Below are 9,868 nucleotides of genomic sequence, written 5' to 3'. Positions count from 1 at the left end.
TCGGTCGCTGGGGACCTGGTTAGCGTGCCCCAGGCCGTCTCGCTGGCTCATGTGAACCGTCAGACTCGGCTATGTGATTCAATTCGACCGGCGCCCTCCCAAGTTCAGGGGCATTCGGTTCACTTCTGTGCTGGACAGGGATGCTCCTGTCTTGCGTGCAGCGCGGTCCTGCTGGCAAAGGACGCGATACAGCCAGTCCCTCCAGCTGAGATGAGGTCAGGGTTTTACAGCCCATACTTCATCGTACCCAAGAAAGGCGGTGGGTTACGACCGGTGGTGAACTTGCAAGCGCTGCCCCGGGAGGAGGCAGACCCAGCCATCGCTCTGCTCTGTCCCGTTCGCGCTTTGCACATTACGTGGACCGTACGCGGAGCTTCAGGACCTCAGACCAGCTCCTTGTCTGCTTTGGAGGACAGCAGAAGGGAAAGGCTGTCTCCAAACAGAGACTTGCCCACTGGTTAGTGGAGGCTATAGTCTTAGCATACCAGGCCCAACGTTTACCATGCCCCCTCGGAGTGAGAGCACACTCTACGAGAGGAGTGGCATCTTCTTGGGAATTGGCGCGGGGCACCTCGATAGCAGACATCTGTAGAGCTGCCGGCTGGGCGACGCCTAACACATTTGCGAGATTCTATAATCTCCGTGTAGAGCCCGTGTCCTCTCGTGTACTCGCCTCAGGTAGGCAGTAACACCGGACCCGCACGGTGTCGATCACGCTTGCTGCGCCGTTCCCCTCTACGGACCGGATACGTGCGCTTTTTTGCTTCTCAGTTCAGTTCCCCATGGCGAACCCTGTTGGAGTTCCTCCCGCACCCTCGGCGGTCAGGCGTGGCGGAGCGCCAGACGCCAGGTCCAGCACTCGTGTGTATGCCCAAGGTCAGCCCTTGTGCTGGGCTAGGTGCCCGTGTGTAGTGATTCCCCCTTCGGGTGATCCCACATGTGTATTCTTCCACGGTACGGCTCCCCTCATGGTAAGCCCGTGTATTTCCTTGGCAGTCGTTCGCTGCCATCTCTGCTGCGTAGTCATCTCACCCCAAGCAGGTTGAATCTACCGCAGGGACTTCCATATGTAGCACTGCCCTGGGCCAGTCCATGTGTGTAATTCCACATAATACCTCCTATGCGCAGGATGTGGCTTCCGTAGTGTGCCAACTGGGTACGCTTTCCCAGTGTTATCCAATGTACCACTGTATGGAACAGCAGTGGCGGACACCTCTGCCAAGCCATCTTTAAAAAGACGCCCGTCGCTCGTGGAGCTCTTTTAGAATTTGCTCTTTTAGAAAGGAAAAAACACTCTCAGAGAGAGCGCTGAAGCGCCCAGGGGAGGTCGCGGCGGGACCGCAGAATGACAGCTGCAGCTCGCCGAGGTTTCAGCAGCCTGGATGGCAACCCCCGCTGATACGCCGTCACACCAACGCCAGCTGTTTCTTCAGAACACTCGCGGAGATTTGTCTTACTAGAAGGCTCGGCTCCGAATCGAAAAGCTGATGTGCGTTTGCACGCGCTCTCCTTTTATACCCGCGCTTCGGGGCGGGGTGCGCGTGGCGAAACACGCACGCCAACTGTCATTGGCTTGTTTAGTTAACACTCTTAAGGTGATTGGGCTCTAGGGCAAGATCCCCAATTCGTCAGTCACGACTGACGTAACGTATTTACAATTAATTGTAAATATAGTAATTACAATTACTATACTGTGCACTTACTCAGTAGGATTTTCCAGCTAACTCAAAACTGAACGACTGTTTATGATCACTGCTGGATCAAGCCGCTGCATTGTTTTTTCCTGAGGTAATCCAAAGCTTCTTGAGGTGAATTCTGTCTTATTCCTCTCAGCGCGACGCGAACAGTAAAATTAAGAAAACTTGCGGTCTTGCTGCTTTGTTTGCTGTGATGTGGGCGTTTACACGCCACGTGCTTCACGTGGACGATTATAATATCTATAGTGCGCATGGGCGTGGTCGCATTAGTTATAATGAAGGGAGACGTGAAAGACTGGACATCGCGTTGGTTTCATATGGATTACTTTATCACAGAATATTTGCTTTCGATAAGACTTGCTTAGTTTAAAAGTAGACATGTCAAGCTTTCTATAGATATATCTCTCATGTCTCTTTGTGGAGTATTTGCTGAGTTACAGTTCATTTTAATGACGCGTTTCTAAATAAAGATCACGCAGACCAAGGCGGCAGACAGCGCACCCTGTTTGTTTTCTTTATTTTATAAATGCACAAAGTTTTGTTGTTATTATGTGTGTATAAAAATAAAAGTAGACCATTTACAGATTCGATTGATGTATTGCTCTTATCTGTAAGATCAAAACTGAAAGTGTAATTTAAGTTCTTTTCGGTGTTATCAGGAGAAGATGACACAAAACGCGTATCCGCGTTAGTCGACCCCAAAAGGTTAATACACCCAATTTTGAACTGTCAGTCTATCCCATATCAACCCATGAATCTGTTTGTGAACTGTCTTCATGTCCAGTTTCAGCCAATGAACCAGATTTTGAACTGTCTGCCTAGATCACTAGATCAGACTAGATCTCAGTCTGTGAGCCGGTTTATGAACTGTCTGCCCATTCAATTGTCATCAGGGAAACTATTGATGAACTTTTTGTGTTCCCTGCCTCGATCCTTGATGCCGTGATTGCACTGCCTGTCTCTTGTAATTCAGTTTTCCTTAGGTCCCAGTCTCTGCCAGGGGTCCCTGATCCATCTGGTCTGTCGTGGTCATCTTCAGTCCCACTTTTGTGGTTGTCCGTCTTGTCTGCTCCGGCCTTGTGGTCTTCTACTCTTTCTGCTCCGCCGTGGTGGTTTTCTGTTCCGTCTTGTCCTCCGTGGTGGTCTTCTGCTCCGGCCTGGTGGTCTTCTGCTTCGTTTGCTCCTCCGTGGTGGTCTCCTGCTCCGTCTGTTCCGGCCTGGTGGTCTTCTGCTCCTCCGTGGTGGTCTTCTGTCCTGCTCTGGTGGTGTTCTGCTCCGCCGTGGGGACCTTCGGACCCGTCTGCTCTGCTGTGATGGTCCTCAGCTCCACCTGCTCCGCAGGCTCCACTCTAGCTCCCTGCTCCGCCCTGGCTCCACTCTGGTTTCATGCTCTGTCTGCTCCGCCCTGGCTTCCTGCTCTGCTGGCTCCACTCTGGTTTCCTGCTCCACCTTGGCTCCCTGCTCCGCCTTGGCATCTTTCTCTGCTGGCTCTGCCTCAGTCCCCTGTCCCTCCACTTCCACATGGACCTGGCCCTCCATCCCTCCCCCTGTTCCGCCTCCGCTCCGCCGCCCTCCTGGATTGTACTATGTTGGGAGCGTCTGGAAGCCGCTCCTTGGGCGTGGGGCTCTGTCACAAATCCTGTCAGTGACCTTCTGTCCGCTTGCCACCAGAGGTCGCCCTCCCATTATATTGACTCTCACATTACACAGACTGTCACATGTCACTTCGGACTACATTTCCCATGTTCCATTTCACTGATTACGTTTTCACCTGCAGCCAATTACACACACTATAAAGATCAGTCTCAAACCCCCATTCAAGGCCGAGTATTGTTTAGCGTTTATTGCTCTCCAAGTGATAGCTACATTATGGAGCCATTCCGAGTTTTCTGAGTCAAAGTCTAGTTTTATCCTGTTTATTGCCCGAGTCATTCGTGTCTTGATCCTAGCCTGTGTATCTCCTTTCTGTGTGTTCTCTGTCTGCCTTGTATTTTAGCCTGTCTTGGATTATCCCTCTGTCTTGCTGTTTTGGACTATGTTTGCACCTTGCCTGAAATATAGCCTGTCTGTTGGATTACCCGTTTGCTTCACCCTCTGGATTATGCTTGCCGTCGTTTGACCCACGCCTGTCTGTGGATTACTGTTTTGTCTTGCCCTCAATATACCTGTTTGCCATTGTCAGAACCTTACCTGTTTTACGACCATGTTTAGAAATAAAGCTTTGCAGATGGATCCGCACGTCTCACGTCTCGTTCGCCTCATAACAAGAACTCACCTCTTGACCTTCCAAACCACTCCAGAGATGACACTGCAACTTCCTGGTTGAGTGTGGACCTCTACATCATAATGATGTCCAAATTATTGCCCGATCAAAATACAGATTGTAATGTCATACCATATGATGCCCATTTTACGGACAAAACGTATTTGGCCAGAACTTGCTTTAAAATTATGCACATATATCAACACTTTCTGTGTCTATTAAAACTGCCTAATTATGTTACTTAAATTGTAAATCTATCAATTATTTATACTTTTTCTGAGATATATTGTCATATTAGTAAGGTCACACTTAGCCCGGACAGTCACACAATATGACAATTTTGATGTTTAGATTAAAAAAAATGAAGTAGAGGTCTTTATACACCAACTAAAGCTATGGTTTGCTATAATAATATCTTGTCAGAGGAACAACATAAATATATATTTTTTTTTAACAAATACCCATTTTTATTAGTATATGACATCATGGACAGGTTGAATTGTATGTCATGTCATCCACCCGTGTAAAAATGTGGGAGGTAGAAACCTTTTCTATTTTGGTAAGGATGGGCTGAACAGCTTGCAGCTTTGTCTGGTTATAACAGTGACGTCTGTTCTGGAGTTGTTATCAAAATTATCCTTTATTGAGCAGTGTGGTCTTACAAGTTTGGATCTTAGATTCAGAGGAAGACTAAAACAAACAAATTAAACAGAGGTCAGATGCTCATTTTTTATACAAGGAGTCAACAATGTAATAGATTAGAACGTTGACTAATACAGTACACTGGAAAATCTACCAATTCAATGTCACACTCGCTGGCGGGAGATCAAGCGCACAACGCAGGAGTTGACTAACACACAGTCTTTAATAATAATCCACAGAAGAACAGAAAATAAATCCAGGAAGACAAGCAAACCAACAAAGTGTATACATAAACAATAACCGGCAACTGAAGGAACAGAACGGGGAGACTTCATAAAAACGCAGATGAGGGACTAATGACTATATGTATATAATTAATTGAACACAGGTGAACAGACTAATGTAATCAAGGGGAAACATAAACTGGGTCAATGACCAAAACAAGGCGGGAGAACAGGGAAACACAGAAAATAGAAACAAAGTCTATAAACGTGACATTCAATAGACTTTAAGAGTTTCCAATATTATAGTAATACAATTATAATGTTATACAACAAACCTTACAACAAATCTTATTTTTAATTTTGAATCAAGATTTCAGAGTGCACAGTTGCAGCGGCTTTGAGCTCCTACAATTGGCATAGCTTTTGCACGTTATTGGTAGTACTGTGTATTATTTTGCACAGCTATTGAGTAGAGACTTCAATACAGCCGTGACAAACTTTTAGAACTCAATTCTGGAATACACCATCTACCAGTTCAGACATTTATTCCTCCGTACCTCGTCAGATCATCACCTGGGACTCTCACAGAAGTGAGAGGGAGGAGGATACGCTGCGAGTGGAGACAGAAGAGAGGAAAGAGAGCAGGTGTGTGGGCCAGGCTAAAGGCTAACTCGTCCAAGCCCCCTCTTCCTACATCTTCCTCTCTAATGCCTGGTCAATCCACAATAAAATGGATGAAATTCATGTAGTAAATCAGCTCAAAAGGGAAATATTTATGACTAATTATAACTTGTTATGATTAATAATAAATATTTAGATTAGATCTTCGAATTAACTGTAGCAGAATCAATATTACCATTACTTGATCTGTCCGTCCACCGAGCAGACAAAATATTCATTTATCAATTCAAAGAAAGATTATTTTCCTGGCCAAGGAAGAATAACTTTTCTTATTTATGCAGTGCTAGCAGTAATTTAGCATATGTAGCAAGGATTGGAACATTCATTGACTTCGAATTGTGAGCAGCAAACAGAGACAATCAGTTGTGAATATAAGGGATTTAATAAATGAAACTATATCTAACATATAACTAACTAAGCAAAACACATATATACAGAATGAAGCAAAGTAAGAAAAAGAGAGAGGGAAGTAAAAGGATGGCAGTATTTCACATCAAGTTTAAACACAACCTTTGAGAATCATCAGAGAATCAAAAATCACTTTAAAAGGGGCTGAAACTTAAACACGCATTTAAATAGTTGTAAACGGTTACTTGCATTGGCTTCGATTGCTGAACAAGAGTTCTGATGTGGTAGACCACGGAGGTCTTTGATGATTTCGTCAGGAGTGAGCTGGAAGTTTACTTCTGGTTCTTCTGAAGAAGGAAAAGTCCACCGCGACTCGTAGTTACTTGAAGATGAGAACTGCCGGAAATTAAACTCAAGAGTAAAGTCTTGAGAGTCTTGGAAAAGTGTCGTCTCAAACGAAGAGGGTTTCTCACGATCACATAGTGTAGATCATTGTTTGAGGAATAAAGAGCTGATCATTCTGATACCAAGAACGAAACATCTAGAAGATCTTAAGGCAGAGATACACTCATATACCTGAATATAAGCATTGAGAGTCTAGCTAATACAAATAAAGAGTTGTAACTTAGGCTAATACAATAGGGAAACATACAAACAACACATGCATATACCAGATACAATTATAACTGATTAATTATAGTCTAAATAGAGTAAAGGTCTTTATGTGTGTGTGTGTGTGTGTGTTTGTGTGTGGTTTGCTTGGTCAGCCAAGGCCTATCGGTGCCTGGCCCCGGGGGTCATTTACGTCTCTTTGTAATGTGTTTGAAATTCAATGGTCAGACGAGAGTGGTGAAACCGTTTAGCATCTCCTTGATAGTGGGGGGGAACCATTGGCCATTTAGCACCCATATAAGTGTAAAGTCTGTGACCAGGACTGTAATTTATATGCAAATGTCAAAAGTTAAAAGGGTCTCTTAAGCCATAAAACCCAAAGATCATGCATGATTCTACGCAGACGCTACATTCATCTATGGCTGATGACACAGAGGACCATATACAACTGCTGCAGCATGATTTTCACCGAAACTCAAATGATGAGACTGCATACAGAAAAGAGGTTGAACATCTGGCAACATGGTGTAAGGAGCACAACCTAGTCCTTAATACCAAGAAGATCAAGGAAGTGAATGTAGATTTTAGAAAAAAAAGGGACAACCTAACCACATTCCACTTTTCATTGGAAGTGAAGGAGGTACAGCGAGTTCCTAGCTTTAAGTGTCTGGGACTGACTGTGTCTGAGGACCTGTCCTGGGGCATTAACATCGCCTCATCACCAACAGCGACTTTTCTGTCTGAGAAAATTGAGAAGAGTCAAACTTCCTAAGCAGCTCCTGGTGAACTTCTACCACTGTGCTATTGAGAGTGTGCTGGCCTATGGACACTTGGTGTGGTTCTCCAGCTGCACTAAAGCCGAACAGCAGGCACTCCAGTGGTGAGGACAGCAGGAAAAATCATCGGGACCAACCTCTAGGGGATCCAAACGGTCTACACCACCCGCTGTCTGCGGAGAGTGCATAACATCCTGCGAGATAAGTCACACCCAGCACATCACCTGTTCCACCTGCTGCCCTCAGGAAAACGATACCGAGCCATTAGAGCCAGAACCACCAGAATGGCCCGCAGCCTCTATCCCAGTGCAGTGAGACTGCTGAACAAACATTCCTCCCATTTACACCCAGCCCAGCCCATCATATTCACTACACTTCCTTTTCTACACAACTGCAATAGCTGGATCTGGACTATGCATTGCTGCAGTATTTATTTATACTACATCTCAAAATCTGCAATATATTTTCATATGGAAATATGTCTCTGTTGTCTGTTACAAAATTGGACTCTTATTGCACTTTTACATTGTAGGATGCTCTGAATGTTATTTCATTGTTATTTATAACAATGACAATAAAGAACCTGAACCTGAAAACAGACTATAACATACAAACAGTGTTGCCAAGTCCGTGGTTTTCCCGTGGAGTTGGGCTACTTTAACACTGTTGCCGCGGGTTGTTTTTCATGTCCGCGGGTTAAAGCGACTGCTATAACATGATATTTATCCCCTGGAATGCGAATTTTAGCAGGGGAACCCCAACGAAAAATGTGTATTTTACCCCCCGGAATGCGATTTTTAACTGGGGACCACCTCGAAACGCAATTGGGCTAGTTTTGGGCTAGTTTTGAGTAGCGATTAGGCAGGTTTTCTTGTGAAAACCTGGCAACTCTGCATACAAGTCACCTTTAAATATCAACTGAAAACAATAAACCACTAATAAAACTTGGCCTTTTTTACATTATGTAAATATGAATATTAGCTTTTATGAGCAGTTTAGTTAAACAACAACAACAACAAACCATGCTCACAAATATTTATTTTGAAATAACTGGTTAGATTTAAATATGACAATATACCTGCTGCATAGTTCCATGACTAACTTGACCATACGTGTACTGAAACAATCAAAACAACAAATATGAAACCTGTGTGATACATTTGTCTTCTATATAGCTTCTACATACAGTTTGTATATAGTATATAGTGGCTGCACTATTATAACCGATTAAGTGAATATATTATATATGTATTCTACAATATAAAACATAAATCGTTCAAGTAATGGTATAATAAATGTATTACTATATAGTTGTGCTAATATGCAAAATGTAATGTACTTGTCTTTTAAATGATAAATTAGGAGTGAATCCATTTTTATCTTTTTAATAAATATTTTCTTCCTTTAAATTATAAAAATGATCAAATACCAGCACAGCATCTTTTCACATTCCACTGTAAAAGCTGTGTAAATTAGAACAGACCTGAGGCGGATTAACTATCAAAATGTAGTTTATTAACTAGTTTTTTAATTCAACAAACAATTTATAATTGAAGTAATTAAGACATTGTATTGTTAAAATTTATTGTAAGGAGAAAACGTGTGGACACATTTTCATTGTAACTTAACATTTTAAAAGTTACCTCACTGATGAATAATAATTCACCAGATGTTCGGTGAACTAAAATTTGGTTAATGAAGCAATAAAGTCAACTAACGTTTGGTTAATGAAGCAATAAGTACGTATTCAAGGCATATTTATACAGAATGCAAGTTGCATCAGAAAGGTCCATTCAGACCAAGATATTCTCTGTGCAAAGATGAGATGTGAAAACAAAGTGTAGGTTAGCAGACCGAATCAGACAATTTAAGATTTGATCATTAACGTAGTTGAAACACGAGGAGCCGAATTCCACAGAGGCCCAAGACACAGGATGTTCGTAAATCAGATCCTGGCGCCACAAGCCAGTCTGAAGCAAGCCTAACCAACCAACTTTCACAGAACAGCTTTCAAAATTAACACAGAGAACACACTGATCATAACATCTCAGGAAGGAGATTGTCAATTTTGGGGCAAGTAAGCAAGATTAATGGTCAAAGAAATGCACAGCATGACCATCATGTAAACCAGTGATAGTAATCACGAGCTCTTTGGATTGACTTCCCCCACCTAGGAGACAAAGAACAGACTGAGATTCCTTACAGACCTCTTAATCTCTGGTCTTCATACATTCACATACATTCACAGAATGGCACAGAAACTGCCTTTCCATGCACCTAAATTACACTAAAAGGACTTGTGAGCAACTAATCATTTCTATGCATAACTACATATTATGTATGTAACCCACATGTGTGACTATCAGGTCTCAATCATTTATTGTGTATGTATTTTGAATAACTATTGAATAGCTTAAGGGTTCATATTCATGTTTAGTATGTGTGTGTTTGAAAATTCATGCTTGAAACGTTTCTTCCAATCAATTCTTTGTCAAATGTATCATATTCTTGTTATAGAAATCATGTCCAAAATTATACTCTGCAAGAGCGGGAAAAACTCGGACCATGTGACTGATAAGATAACATTTGATTTATGAATTGGGAGGAGAAATATACAACACCCCG

The 9,868-nt window shown here is 42.9% G+C and overlaps 1 long non-coding RNA gene across 1 annotated transcript in view; it reads right to left on the bottom strand.

The window, feature by feature from the left end:
* LOC107703973 (uncharacterized) overlaps nt 1–9,019 on the bottom strand; it is a 19,519-nt gene extending 10,500 nt beyond the window's left edge. The window contains exons 1-2 of the long non-coding RNA XR_001635896.1: nt 9,008–9,019; nt 5,021–5,025 (exon numbers count right to left, since the gene is read on the bottom strand). This is a non-coding gene — a long non-coding RNA (uncharacterized LOC107703973). The remainder of the gene's footprint in view (nt 1–5,020; nt 5,026–9,007) is intronic.
* Between the last annotated feature and the right edge of the window lie 849 nt (nt 9,020–9,868).

This window comes from Sinocyclocheilus anshuiensis, unplaced genomic scaffold (genome assembly GCF_001515605.1).
Source record: "Sinocyclocheilus anshuiensis isolate Anshui unplaced genomic scaffold, SAMN03320099.WGS_v1.1 scaffold2532, whole genome shotgun sequence".
Taxonomy (NCBI): domain Eukaryota; kingdom Metazoa; phylum Chordata; class Actinopteri; order Cypriniformes; family Cyprinidae; genus Sinocyclocheilus; species Sinocyclocheilus anshuiensis.
This window is presented reverse-complemented; position numbering and strand designations above follow the sequence as displayed.